Consider the following 15,867-nt stretch of genomic DNA (forward strand, 5'->3'; position numbering starts at 1 on the left):
TAAGATGTTTCATTTTCCTTACGGATAACCCGTGTAAAAACAAATGCATCACTATGCCCATCTGTCAAAAATGTGTGAAAAATTATGAATGATGTGATGCAGTACAGCACGAGAAAATACATGATGCAACTCAATGAAAAAATCATAAACAGCCCCTCGGGAAGAACATCACTCATATACTGCCCCTCGGGCAAACCTCACAGTCACTCGTGCCACTCGGGCATACCTCACAATCACTCTTGCCACTCGGGCATACCTCACAATCACTCTTGCCACTCGGTCATACCTCACAATCATACTTGCCACTCGGTCATACCTCACAATCACTCATGCCTCCCAGTCACTCAGCACTCGCCACTCGCACTCAGTAGGTACCTGCGCTCACTAGGGGTGTGTACAGACTCCGGAGGGGCTCCTTCAGCCCAAGCGCTCTAATCTGCATGGACAACTCACGTGTTGCATGAACAACTCACGTGCTGCACGGACAACTTACGTGCTATAATAATAAAGTATAATGCAGGCGGGCAGCCCCGATCCACACTCATCGTCACAATCATGCCCACTGTCGATGTCAAACATGTTGCGGCGTGCAGCCTGATCCCATAAATATCCTCAAAAATCAGTCTCTCGGCCTCACTCAGTCATAAACCTCTCAAGCCACTCGGGTATTTCAGTAAAATAGGGCATTCGGCCCAAAACATTTATATGCATCAAAATAGAGTCATAAAACTGAGTTATGATATGCAATAAAATGAATATGATTGAGTATGAACTTTCAATTTAACACAATAATTCACAGCAATATGACCTCTCTGGGTCCCAATAATACTGGCACATAGCCTCAACGAGATTTTTAATATGCTTTTCAGCTCAATTTCTTTAACACATAAAACTGCTTGGAAAAATGCCAAGGTTATTTAACTATAAAATTCCACATAAACAATTATGTCACAATTTCTATAGTGCACGCCCACACGCCCGTCACCTAGCATGTGCGTCACCTCCCAACAATTCACAAAATACATATATTCAGGGTTCATACCCTCAACTCCAAGACTAGAAGAGTTACTTACCTCGAACAAGCCAAATCCAATGTCGAGCAAGCTAAGCAATGCTCCAGCAATTCCACTCTGCGTGTAACAACTACCAAACGGCTTGAATCTAGTCACAATTAATTTGATTCAACCCACAAAAATTTATAGGAATTAATTCCATATCAAAATACTAATATTTCCACAAAATCCAAAATTTACGCCCCAAAAATTACATATGGGGCCCACATCTCAGAATCTGACAAAAGTTACAAAATATTAATTTTCATTCAACCACGAGTCCAACCATATAAATTTTACTCAAATCCGACATCAACTCACCCTCAAATCCCCAAATTAATCCAAGAGGGTTTTTCAAAATCTTTCCAACTTAATTCACCAATTAAATGATAAAAACAACCATGGATTCGGGTAATTTAACCAATATTGAGTTAAGAACACTTACCCCATTGTTTCCTCTGAAAATCTCCCAAATATCGCCTCAATCCGAGCTCCAAATTGTTAAAAAGGGAAAATGGGACTAAGTCCCATTTTCTGAACTTCAACTTTTTATCCAGACCTCTCTTCTTGGGGAACGCGACAGGTCCCCCGCGTTTGCGAAGCACAAAATGTGCTTCCCAACATTTGCTCTTCGCAAACGCGAGACAATTTTCGCGAACGCGATGCTTCACGGAGCTTTTCTTCGCGAACGCGAGCTCCCCTTTGCGAACGCGAAGGCAAAACCCATGCCCACTATGTTTCCCTTCGCGAACAGGATACCCCATACGCGAACGTGATGCACAACCCAGCTTCTCTTTGCGAACGGGAGACCCCCTCACAAACGCGAAGAGTAAATCCTGCCTGGCACAAATTCCTCTTCGCGAATGCGACGGCCCACTCGCGAACGCGAAAGAGAAAATCTGAAAAATACAGCAACAGATATCAGCATTCTCACCAAGGCCAAAAATGATCTGTTAACCATCCAAAACTCACCCGAGACCCTCGGGACCTCAACCAAATATACCAACAAGTCCTAAAACATCATACGGACTTAGTCGAACCCTCAAATCACCTCAAACAATGCTAAAACCATGAATTACACCCCAATTCAAGCCTAATGAACTTTGAAATTTCTAGTTTCTACAAACGACTCTGGAACCTATCAATTCACGTCCGATTGACTTCAAATTTTTCACACAAGTCATAATGATATAACGGAGCTATGAAAATTTTCAGAACTGGATTCCGACCTCGATATCAAAAAGTCAACCCCCCGGTCAAATTTTCCAAAATTCAACTTTCAGTATTTCAAGCCTAATTCCACTACGGGCCTCCAAATAATTTTTCGGACACGCTCCTAAGTCCAAAATCACCATACGGAGCTATTGGAATCATCAAAACTCCATTCTGGGGTCGTTTACACATAAGTCGACATCCGGTCACTATTTTAACTTACGCTTTAAACCTTGGATCTAAGTGTTCCAATTCATTCCAAAACCTCACCGGACCCGAACCATTTACCCCGAAAATTCACACAACAACTGTAAAGTACCATTTAAGCAGTAAAGGGGGAAGAAAGGTTGTAATACTCAAAACGACCGGTCGGGTTGTTACATTCTCCCCCACTTAAACATACGTTCGTCCTCGAACGTGCCAAGAGTTGTTTCCAAGCCATCAAATCACCGTTCCATCTTACCACACACGTACCCGAGGGTGAACCCACGTCACCCTATCCCACATAGGCTTGACTACACAATGCAACTGAAAATCATTAATTTAACCTTAGCCCATAAACCTTGGAGTTTAATTTCCAACCTTTAAAATTTATTTCAAGACACGAACCTTACATTTACACACTGTATAAGTCCGAATAAGCTGCATCGAGCTATAACTATAACCATGGATATAATCACCCAGCATATTACACAACTCGCATGCTCGTAGCACCATTCCTGATCGCAATGACTACTCCAAAACCAATAGCATACTAGTATTAAACCCATATCGAACAAAACCTCATCCCAAAACTTTCGTACACTGTTGATAATAAAAGAAACACGCAGAATCTCGTAACCCTTTATCAGACCAACAAGTCATGGAGGTCTCTCGCCCCAACCGGAACCATAATCACTTTCTAAGTCGACTTTCAATATTATACTCCCGAATATACCAAAATTAAACATGATAGTACCCATTCCAGGTCCAATGACCTTATATTACTAAACATAACTGTTCCACAGACATACCGCACAAATATAACTCGGAGCCACAACTCTTCCGTGCACTAATACGCAACAATTCAAATGTACCCAGTCATGAAAAATGACTCAAATGAGAGAACTGCCCCGCCAAATTAACAAGTACCTCCACAACGAAATGCTAAAAATTCATCATACACCTTAGAACCATCACCCGATTCTAACACAAGGTTCATACCTTAACATAGCTCCGCTGCAATAGGTGTCCCCATACAAATGTTGGTCCATATTATATACCCCAAGCCACCCTGCTCAAAATCAATAACCACGGAGAGGCAAATGACAAAAATGCCACACAAAACCTGAAAGAACATAACCATTACGCAATCGATCACGCAATACCCAAATACTCGTCATGCTTAAATTCTACTATAAAGCTCAAATAGAACCGCACCATCTGTACACATAACCAATGAATCACAACTCCTCGTAGCATAAGAGAGTAACTCACAGATCATCTCAAAACACGAATAAGTACAACATCAACCGAATGACACATCCCTCAACAATAGCAGTATGAAGCCAACCATTCCGGCTCGGTGTAGAATACATATCTTAATTGGGCCTACCTATGGACCCCCAAATCAACTCGGGTTACCCACAAATAGATAACAATTCTTCCGAAAATTCATAATGACTGAATCATAACACATTCTATCATTTGTCTAGCTCCGGCCACAACTTCACAGTCCACAACCATGAAACAATCTGCTCCTGGGAACTCCCAATCTCTGAATCCATAGAACACGCGAATCACCATATTTGATTCCATCTCCACCCCCCGAATGCCTAACACTTCTCTCATACACGATCATCCCACGAGAAATACTTTAACAGTTCGTCTGTGCTAATTGACAAAATTTGAATATCAGCAGTCTATCAACCATGTGAGTACCGCAATACTAATTTATACATCCGTAAGTAAAAAAAAATACAATACGCCTTCTGAAGTCCACCCCTTTCTCATACAACATCAAGTAGTAATAGTATTCATCTAGTTATTTGAAACCGTCCATGTTGTCCAACATTTGTTACCTTCTTTTCAAGACTGTACTACCACCTTGTACATGAAAATCTAGCTTTCGTACAACCCATAACATCTATCTTGCCATCATGTGAAAAGCACAAGAATCTTATTATCAACTTTGAGTCACCAATAATTTACATACTATTTTAGCTAGAAACCTTTCTCTTGCTTCTTTCCAGGAGGAAATCACAATTCACAACACGTTCTCCACACCGGTAGAAACCATCAAGAATACTTTGGAATCCGTTTGCACGTAATCAAGCCCTTAAAACTAAATTCCTCTAACTCGACCAAGCCACGCAAGTCGCCAAGTCCAGGTGTATTTCCACAAAGCACCTTTAGAAAACCCCCATATCATATGCACCCTAGGAACCGATCTTCTCAATTACCATACTGATCCAACCTACTGCCCAGTTGTCCTATTTTTCTCCAAGTTTCTTCCGAATTTGTCTTCAGATTGATACTTCTTCTTGCTAAAATACCATGATCTTTAACCACAACTTACCCCACAAACCTAAGCATATAACCACAATGCCTTACGGCCCATAAGCCATTGTATTCTCCTTAAGCACCTCCATAAATACCACAATTGTAACACTCACTTTGAAAATACCTTATGTGAATCTAAAATTGTTCCTCTTTCCTTTCTCATACTGAAATATAGAATTCATAGTCAAACAGAATTACCGCACATCCTGATACTATCCAATGTAAGCAACTGATTCTAGTGATATACAAATCCGAAAAAATTTCAATTTCCATATATACATTTTGAATCCATTAAAACCCTCTCGAGAGTCATCCACTCTGCTCAACTCGAATTTACTCCGCCCCAAACGGGCGAAAAGATATGTGCTCTTTTCGCACGATCAACATTCAAAGAAGTAACCCTGCCTTAACACGACCAATCGAATTCATACTTCGTGCGCACTACATCCTTCAAATTAACAACTTAATCATTCCATAATTTTCATATTTTCATAAAGTTAAATGTAACCCGTATCCAGGAATTTACTTACCCGAGTCATCCTCTATCTTCACCTCTGTAAATCATAACTAACCTACAAGTATGCCTCAAACCAAAACTAAAATTTAACATATATCCATGAATTTGAATTATCAATAGCAGACTCCCCCACTTGGCTCAAAGCCATAGAACAAAACATTCCATAATTCAATTTACCAATACTCTCTTACTGCCATAATGCTTCAGTCAGTTCAATGAAAAATTCTTCTCAAGCTCATACAACGCCAACCATAAAAATACCTCAATCATCCGCTAAACTCGTATTCATCCTCTTAACACACAAGTCAACTTTCTCAACCAGATTCAGATTCAAATCTCCACCCATACGCCCCGTCGCCAGAAAAGAAACTCTCTACTCACATCATAAGGAATACACCTACGTAGATTACTCCGCAAGGGATAACCCACCTGCTTAGCCTCAAACTGATATCTTGTTATACCATTTCGTAGTCACAATTACTATGCAATAACTTAATCTATCTGAGTCCAAACTCACTAACCAGACACGAGAATTTAATTTGTCCCAAAATTTAACAATCGTGAAAGATCCTTCAAAACATTCACACTCGGGACTGTACGCCACAAAGAAGCAAAAAATCAAGCACCCAATGACCTTTCCTTTACATATGAAGGAAACACTTATCGTTATGTTCAAATCGTCTTAACACATCCCGCGGTCACAGCATACCCATCATACCATTATTTCACCGCTCATCGAGCCACAAATTTCATAATAGGGTCATCACCGGACGTATGAGTCCAATTGTACAAATTACAACTGAAGCTACCGAGCTTAAGCTGCGATCTAAACTTGGCCTCAAGTCCTCCAAACTGGCCCCTTCACCTATACATAGAATACTCATCTTGAACTTTATTCATGGAATCACAAGCCGGCGATGCACAACTGATACCGAGAGATCGTGTGCGCATATGAATATGTGGAAGGAATTCAAAAAGTTATGTCCCAAGCTGAATCAATCCCGAACGATAAGGAAAAAAAGATGGGAAGTATATATATCCTAAATTCCCTGTAGCCTCATGAAGATAAGTATGGACATTATCATACCGATCCGCAAGACTCTACTAGACACTTGCTCATGACTTATAGAACATATGAACCTAGTGCTCTGATACCACCTTGTCACGACCCAAAGTCCAACTAGTCATGATGGTACCTAACCCAACCCACTAGGTAAGCCAACTTTCAATTATCCAATTCCAGTAACAATTATTAAAGTAATTTAAGTGAATAAACATCTTAATCTTATACATTCTCCAAGAATTGATAGTACAAATCATGAGCTTCTAAGAATAGAGTATACAAAGCGAAAATGAAATAAATACATAGTCTGTTTGAATAATACATAAACAGAGCTTTTATAAATCTAACGCTACCCTGAACAAGAGGCAGCTACAACAGGAACGCAGGTACATCTTCAAGTCCAGCAACCATCGAGCACAGGAACAACAACAGCCAACATCTGCACACAATGTGCAGAAGTATAGTATCAGTATAACCGACCCCATGTACTGAGTAAGTAACAAACCTAGTTGTAGGTTGAAAGTAGTGACGAGCTTCTACCAAGGTCGGATCCATAACCAATAGTCCACAACAGTCCATAATAACATAAAGAAAATTATACCAGAAGTAACTCAGAGATAAAATGCTCAGCCAAATCATGATTTCAAAAATAATAGTTCTTCCTTTCAAATACATCAGTGAAAACCCAAATCGTTTGTCGGAGTTGCCAAAAATATGAATAGTTTGAAAACAATAAATTTCTCCCAAAATCTTTTCAATAATAAATAAGATGTTTCATTTTCCTTCCGGATAACCCGTGTAAAAACAAATGCATCACTATGCCCATCTGTCAAAAATGTGTGAAAAATCATGAATGATGTGATGCAGTACAGCACGAGGAAATACATCTCTATGACTGTATGTCATGTGTGCATGCCAATGCGATGCAACTCAATGATAAAATCATAAACAGCCCCTCGGGCAGAACATCACTCATATACAGCCCCTCGGGCAAACCTCACAGTCACTCGTGCCACTCGGGCATACCTCACAATCACTCTTGCAACTCGGGCATACCTCACAATCACTCTTGCCACTCGGGTATACCTCATAATCACTCTTGCCTCCCACTCACTCAACACTCGGCACTTGCACTCAGTAGGTACCTGCGCTCACTGGGGTGTGTACAGACTCCGGAGGGACTCCTTCAGCCCAAGCACTATAATCTGCACGGACAACTCACGTGCTATAATAATAAAGTATTCTGTAGGCGGGCAACCCCGATCCACACTCATTCTCACAATCAGGCCCTCGGCCGATATCAAACATGTTGCGGCGTGCAGCCCGATTCCATAAATATGAAACATGCTGCGGCGTGCATCCTGATCCCATAAATATGCAACATGCTGCGGCGTGCAGCCCGATCCCATAAATATCCTCACAAATCAGGCCCTCGTCCTCACTCAGTCATCAATCTCTCCAGTCTCTCGGGCTCACAATGTTAGGAAACAAAATATCCCAAAATGATGATATGAAGTATCAATAAATAACAACAGAGACTGAGATATGATATGCAATGAAATGAATATGACTGAGTATGAGTTTTCAATTTAACACAATAATTCACAGCAATATGACTTCCCAGTCATTCAGCATTCGCATTTGTACTCAGTAGGTACCTGCGCTCACTAGGGGTGTGTACAGACTCCGAAGGGGCTCCTTCAGCCCAAGCGCTATAATATGCACGGACAACTCACTTGCTGCACGGACAACTCACATGCTATAATAATAAAGTATATTGCAAGCGGGCAGCCCCGATCCATACTCATCCTCACAATCATGTTGCGGCGTGCAGTCCGATCCCATAAATATCCTCACAAATCAGGCCTTCGGCCTCACTCAGTCATCAATCTCTCCAGTCTCTCGGGCTCATAATGTCATGAAAAAGAAATAGCCCAAAATGATGATATGAAGTATCAATAAATAACAACAGAGACTGAGATATGATATACAATGAAATGAATATGACTGAGTGTGAATTTTCAATTTAACACAATAATTCACAGCAATATGATCTTTGTGGGTCCTAATAATACTGGCACATAGCCTCAACATGATTTTTAATATGCTTTTTAGCTCAATTTCTTTAACACATAAAACCGCATGGAAAATGCCAAGATTATTTAACTATAAAATTCCACAGAAACAATTATATGTCACGACCCAAAATCCAACTAGTCGTGATGGCACCTAACCCAACCCTAGTAAGCCAACTTTCAATTATCCAATTCCAATAATAATTATTAAGTAATATAAGTGAATAAACATCTTAATCTTATACATCCTCCAAGAACTGGTAGTACAAATTATGAGCTATAGAATATACAAAGCGGAAATGAAATAAATACATAGTCTATTTGAATAATACATAAACAGAGCTTTTATAAATCTAAGGCTACCCTGAACAAGAGGCAGCTACAACAGGAACACATGTACATCTTCAAGTTCAGCAACCATCGAGCATAGCAACAATAACAGCCAACATCTTTACGCAATGTGCAGAAGTGTAGTATCAGTACAACCGAACCCATGTACTTAGTAAGTAACAAACATAGTCGTAGGTTGAAAGTAGTGACGAGCTTCTACCAAGGTCGGGTCCATAACCAATAGTCCACAACAGTCCATAATAACATAAAGCAAATAATACCAGAAGTAACTCAGAGATAAAATGCTCAGCCAAATCATGATTTCAAAAATAATAGTTCATCCTTTCAAATACATCAGTGAAAACCCAAATCGTTTGCCGAAGTTGCCAAAAAATATGAATAGTTTGAAAACAATAAATTTCTCCCAAAATCTTGTCAATAATAAATAAGATGTTTCATTTTCCTTCCGGATAACCCGTGTAAAAACAAATGCATCACTATGCCCATCTGTCAAAAATGTGTGAAAAATCATGAATGATGTGATGCAGTACAGCACGAGGAAATACATATCTATGCCTGTATGTCATGTGTGCATGCCAATGCGATGCAGCTCAATGATAAAATCATAAACAGCCCCTCGGGCAGAACATCACTCATATACAACCCCTCGGGCAAACCTCACAGTCACTCGTGCCACTCGGTCATACCTCACAATAACTCTTGCCTCTCGGGCATACCTCACAATCACTCTTGTCTCCCATTCACTCAGCACTCGGCACCCGGCACTCGCACTCAGTAGCTACCTGCGCTCACTGGGGGTGTGTATAGACTCTGGAGGGGCTCCTTCAACCCAAGCGCTATAATCTGCACGGACAACTCACGTGCTGCATGGACAACTCACGCGCTATAATAATAAAGTATGATGCAGGCGGGCAGCCCCGATCCACACTCATCCTCACAATCAAGCCCTCGGCCGATATCAAACATATTGCGGCGTGCAGCCCGATCCCATAAATATCCTCACAAATCAGGCCCTCAGCCTCACTCAGTCATAAACCTCTCAAGCCACTCGGGTATTTCAGTAAAACGGGGCATTCGGCCCAAAACATTTATATGCATCAAAATAGAGTCATAAAACTGAGTTATGATATGCTATGAAATGAATATGACTGAGTATGAACTTTCAATTTAACACAATAATTCACATTAATATGACCTCTGTGGGTCCCAATAATACTGGCACATAGCCTCAACGAGATTTTTAATATGCTTTTCTGCTCAATTTCTTTAACACATAAAACCGCATGGAAAAATGCCAAGGTTATTTAACTATAAAATTCCACATAAATAATTATGTCAAAATTTCTATAGTGCACGTCTACACGCCCGTCACCTAGCATGTGCGTCATCTCCCAACAATTCACAAAATACATATATTCAGGGTTCATACCCTCAACTCCAAGATTAGAAAAGTTACTTACCTCGAACAAGCCAAATCCAATGTCGAACAAGCTAAGCAATGCTCCAGCAATTCCACTCTGCATGTAACAACTTCCAAACGGTTCGAATCTAGCCATAATTAATTTGATTCAGCCCACAAAATTTATAGGAATTAATTCCATATCAAAATACTAATATTTCCACAAAATCCGAAATTTACGCCCCAAAAATCACATGTGGGGCCCGTATCTCGGAATCTGACAAAAGTTACAAAATATTAATGCCCATTCAACCACGAGTCCAACCATATAAATTTTACTCAAATCCGACATCAACTCGACCCTCAAATCTCCAAATTAAACCGAGAGGATGTTTCACAATTTTTCCAACTTAATTCACCAATTAAATGATAAAAACAACCATGGATTCGGGTAATTTAACCAATATTGAGTTAAGAACACTTACCCCATTGTTTCCTCTGAATATCTCCCAAAAATCACCTCAATCCGAGCTCCAAATCATTAAAAAAGGAAAATGGGACGAAGTCCCATTTTCTGAACTTAAACTTTCTGTCCAGACCTCTCTATGTTTCCCTTCGCGAACGCGATACCCCATACGCGAACGCGATGCACAACCCAGCTTCTCTTCGCGAATGGGAGATCCCCTCGCGAACGCAAAGAGTAAATCCTGTCTGCCACAAATTCCTCTTCGCGAACGCGAGGGCCCACTCGCGAACGCGATAGAGAAAATCCGAAAAATACAGCAACAGATATCAGCATTCTCACCAAGGCCAAAAATGATCTGTTAACCATCCAAAACTCACCCGAGCCCCTCGGAACCTCAACCAAATATACCAACAAGTCCTAAAACATCATACGGACGTATTCGAACCCTCAAATCACCTCAAACAATGCTAAAACCATGAATTACACCCCAATTCAAGCCTAATGAACTTTGAAATTTCTAGTTTCTACAAACGATTCCGGAATCTATCAATTCACGTCTGATTGACCTCAAATTTTGCACACAAGTCATAAATGACATAACAGAGCTATGAATATTTTCAGAACTAGATTCTGACCTCGATATCAAAAGGTCAACCTCCCACCCCCCACCCACCCGGTCAAACTTTCCAAAATTCAACTTTCGGCATTTCAAGCCTAATTTCACTACGGGCCTCCAAATAATTTTTCGGACACACACCTAAGTTCAAAATCGCCATACGGAGCTATTGGAATCATCAAAACTCCATTCTGGGGTCGTTTACACATAAGTCGACATCCGGTCACTATTTTAACTTACGCTTTAAACATTGAAACTAAGTGTTCCAATTCATTCTAAAACCTCACCGGACCTGAACCATTTACCCCAGTAATTTACACAACAACTGTAAAGTACTATATGAGCAGTAAAGGAGGAAGCAAGGTTGTAATACTCAAAACGACCGGTCGAGTCATTACATTATGTCACAATTTCTATAGTGCACGCCCATACGCCCGTCACCTAGCATGTGCGTCACCTCCCAACAATTCACAAAATACATATATTCAGGGTTCATACCCTCAACTTCCAAGATTAGAAGAGTTACTTACCTCGAACAAGCCGAATCCAATGTCGAGCAAGCTAAACAATGCTCCAGAAATCCCATTATGCGTGTATCAACTCCCAAACGGCTCGAATCTAGTAACAATTAATTTGATTCAATCCACACAATTTATAGGAATTAATTCCTTATCAAAATGCTAATCCACAAAAATCCGAAATTATGCCCCAAAAGTCACATGTGGGGCCAACATCTCGAAATCCGATGAAACTCACAAAATACGACAACCCATCCAATTACAAGTTCAACCATACTAATTTCACTCAAATCCGACTCCAAATCGGTATTCAAACTTGAAAAATTCATTTTGTGACATTATAGATATTTCCTTCTATTTCTCTTGAAGATTCAATAATCTTACGCCAAAAATGAAGATTAATTCATGGAATATAATCACAAGGGAGTTAAGAACACTCACCCCAAGTTGTGTGAAAAATTTCCTCTCCAAAATCACCCAAACCGTGCTTCAAAATCCGAAAATGAGAAAAATTCTCGGAACCCTCGTTTTAAACACTGCCCAGGCATTTCCGCACCTGCGGTGCCTGGGCTCGCACCTGCGCATCTGTATTTGCGGAACAAATTGCGCGCCTGCGGGCAATGCCAACCTGAGAAAACCTCGCATCTGCGGCATCCTTCTAGCATCTGCGGGCTCGCAGATGCGCAAACCCTTCGCACCTGCGTTCACCCCAGGCCAGCCCCAGCCCGTATCTGCGCCAACACCTTCGCACCTGCGGCCTCGCAGATGCGGAAAATTCCTCGCACCTGCGAGCACTGCCCAGTCCCACTCTTGGTCGCTTCTGCGACTGATCTCGCGCACATGCGGCTCCGCACTTGTGATCAAAAGCTTCGCTGGTGCGATCAAACCAGTAGGAAGCAGTTCAAGAAATGTTTCAAGTTGAATTTGATCTGTCAACCATCCGAAACTCACCCGAGCCACTCGGGACCTCGTCCAAATACACCACCAAGTCCTAAAATATACCACGGACCTTCTCGAGGCCTCAAATTACATCAAACAACCTCAAAAATACGAACTACACACGGATTCAAGCCTAATAAATTTTGAAATTTCCAAATTCTACAAACGACGCCGAAACCTATCAAATCACGTCCGATTGACTTCAAATTTTGCACACAAGTCACATTTCACATTATGGACATATTCAAATTTCCAGAATCGGATTCCGACCCCGATATCAAAAAGTCAACCCCCCGGTCAAACTTCCCAAAAATTTAACTTTCTGCATTTCAAGCCAAATTCCACTACGTACTTCTAAAAAAAATTTCGGACATGCTCCTAAGTCCAAAATCACCATACGGAGCTATTGGAATCATCAAAACTCCATTCCGGGGTCGTTTACACATAAGTCGACATCCGATCACTATTTTAACTTAAGTTTTAAACCTTGGAACTATGTGTTCCAATTCATTCCAAAACCTCACCGGACCCAAACCATTTACCTCGGCAATTCATACAACAACTGTAAAGTACAATTTGAGCAGGAAAGGGGGAAGCAAGGTTGTAATACTCAAAACGACCTGTCGGGTCGTTACATTCTCCCCCACTTAAACATACGTTCATCCTCGAACGTGCCAAGAGTTGTTTCCAAGCCATCAAATCATTGTTCCATCTTACCACACACGTACCCGGGGGTGAAACTGCGTCACCCTATTCCATATAGGCTTGAAAACACAATCCAACTGAATTCATTAATTTAACTCTAGCCCATAACCCTTGGAATTTAATTTCCAACCTTTAGAATTTCTTTCAAGACACAAATCTTACATTTACACACCGTATAAGTCCGAACAAGTTGCATCGAGCTATAACTATAACCACAAATATAATCAACCAACATATTACACAACTCGCATGCTCGTAGCACCATTCCTGATCGCAGTGACTACTCCAAAACCAACCGCATACTAGTATTAAACCCATATCGAACCAAACCTCATCCCAAAACCTTCGTACACTGTTGATAATAAGAGAAACACGTGAAATTTCATGAACACTTACCAGATCAACAAGTCACAGAGCTCTCTCGCCCCAACCAGAACCATAATCGCTTTCTGAGTTGACTTTCAATATCATCTTTCCGAACATACCGTAATCGAACATGATAGTACCCATTCTAAGTCCAATGACCTTATATTACTAAACACAACTATTCCACGGACATGCCACACTAATATAACTCAGAGCCACCGCCCATGCCATTTATGCACCAATATGCAACAATTCAAATGTACTCAGTCATGAAAATGACTCAAATGAGAGAACTGCCTCGCAAGATTAACAAGTACCGCCACAACGAAACGCTGAAAATTCATCATACACCGTAGAACCATCACCCGATTCTAACACATGGTTCATACCTTAACATAGCTCTGCTGCAATAGGTGTCCCCATCCAAACGTTGGTCCATATTATATACCCCGAGCCACCCTGCTCAAAATCAATAACCACGGAGAGGCAAATGACAAAAATGTCACACAAAACCTGAAAGAACATAACCATTACGAAATCGATCATGCAATACCCAAATACTCATCACGCTCAAATTCCACTATAAAGCTCAAATAGAACCGCACCATCTGTGCACATAACCAATGAATCACAACTCCTCATAGCATAAAGGAGTAACTCACAGATTATCTCAGAACATGAATAAGATCAACATCAACCGAATGACACATCCCTCAACAATAGCAGTATGGAGCCAACCATTCCGACTCGATGTAGAATACACATCTTAATTGGGCCTACCAATGGACCGCCAAATCAACTCGGGTTACCCACAAATAGATAAAAATTATTCCGAAAATCCAAAATGACTGAATCATAACACATTCTATCATTTGGCTAGCTCCAGCCACAACTTCACAGTCCACAACCATGAAACAATCCGCTCTTGAGAACTCCCAATCTCCAAATCCATAGAACACGCGAATCACCATATTTGATTCCATCTACACCGCCTGAATGTCTAACACCTCTCTCATACATGATCATCCCACGAGAAATACATTAAAAATTCTTCTGTGTCACTTGGAAAAGTTTGAATATCAGCATTCTATCAACCGTGTGAGTACCGCAATACCAATTTATACATCCATAAGTCAAAATACAATGCGCCTTCTGAAGTCCGCCCCCTTCTCATACAACACCAAGTAGTAATAGTATTCATCTAGACATCAAAAACTGTTTATGCCTCTAAGAATTTATGACCTCCCTTTCAAGGCTAAACCGTGACCTTGCACACGCCAACCTTAATCTCACATAACTCACCACATCTATCATGCCATCATTTGAAGAAAAAAAATACGAGAACCTCATAATCATTCTGAGTCACAAGTAAAATACATATCTGATCAGCCAGAAGCCTTCCATTTGATCCCGTCCGATATAAAATCACAATACTCAATATGCTCCTCAGGCCGGTAGGAAAATACCCATCTCAAACCGTGGTAGAAAACCTCGAGAATGCTTTGGAATCCCTTTGCACATAATCAGGCCATCAGAGTTGAATCTCTCTAAATCAACCAAGCCACGCAGGTCACCAAGCTCAGGTGTATTGCCACAAAGCACCTGTAGCAAACCCCCACATCATAAGCACTCAAAGAACAGAGCATATCCATTACCATACTGATCCAACCTACTACCAAGTTATCCTATTTCTCCAAGTCCCTTCCGAATTTGTCTTGAAACTGATACTTCTCCTTGCTAAAACACCACGATCTTTAACCACAACTCACCCCACAAACCTAGCATAGAACCACAACATCCTACGGCCCATAAGCAACTGTATTCTTCTTAAGCCCCTTCAAAAATACCACAACTGTGACACTCACTTTGAGAATACCTTATGTGAATTTGAAATTGTTCTTCTTACCTTCCTTACTCAAAAATATAGAATCCATACACAAGTCCGGAAAAAATCTCAATTGCTATATATAATTCTCAAACCCACTGGAATTTTCTCGGGAGTCACCCACTTTGCTCACATCTAATTGCACCGCCCAAATAGGTCAAA

Source organism: Nicotiana tomentosiformis, chromosome 2, assembly GCF_000390325.3.
Source record: "Nicotiana tomentosiformis chromosome 2, ASM39032v3, whole genome shotgun sequence".
Lineage (NCBI taxonomy): Eukaryota > Viridiplantae > Streptophyta > Magnoliopsida > Solanales > Solanaceae > Nicotiana > Nicotiana tomentosiformis.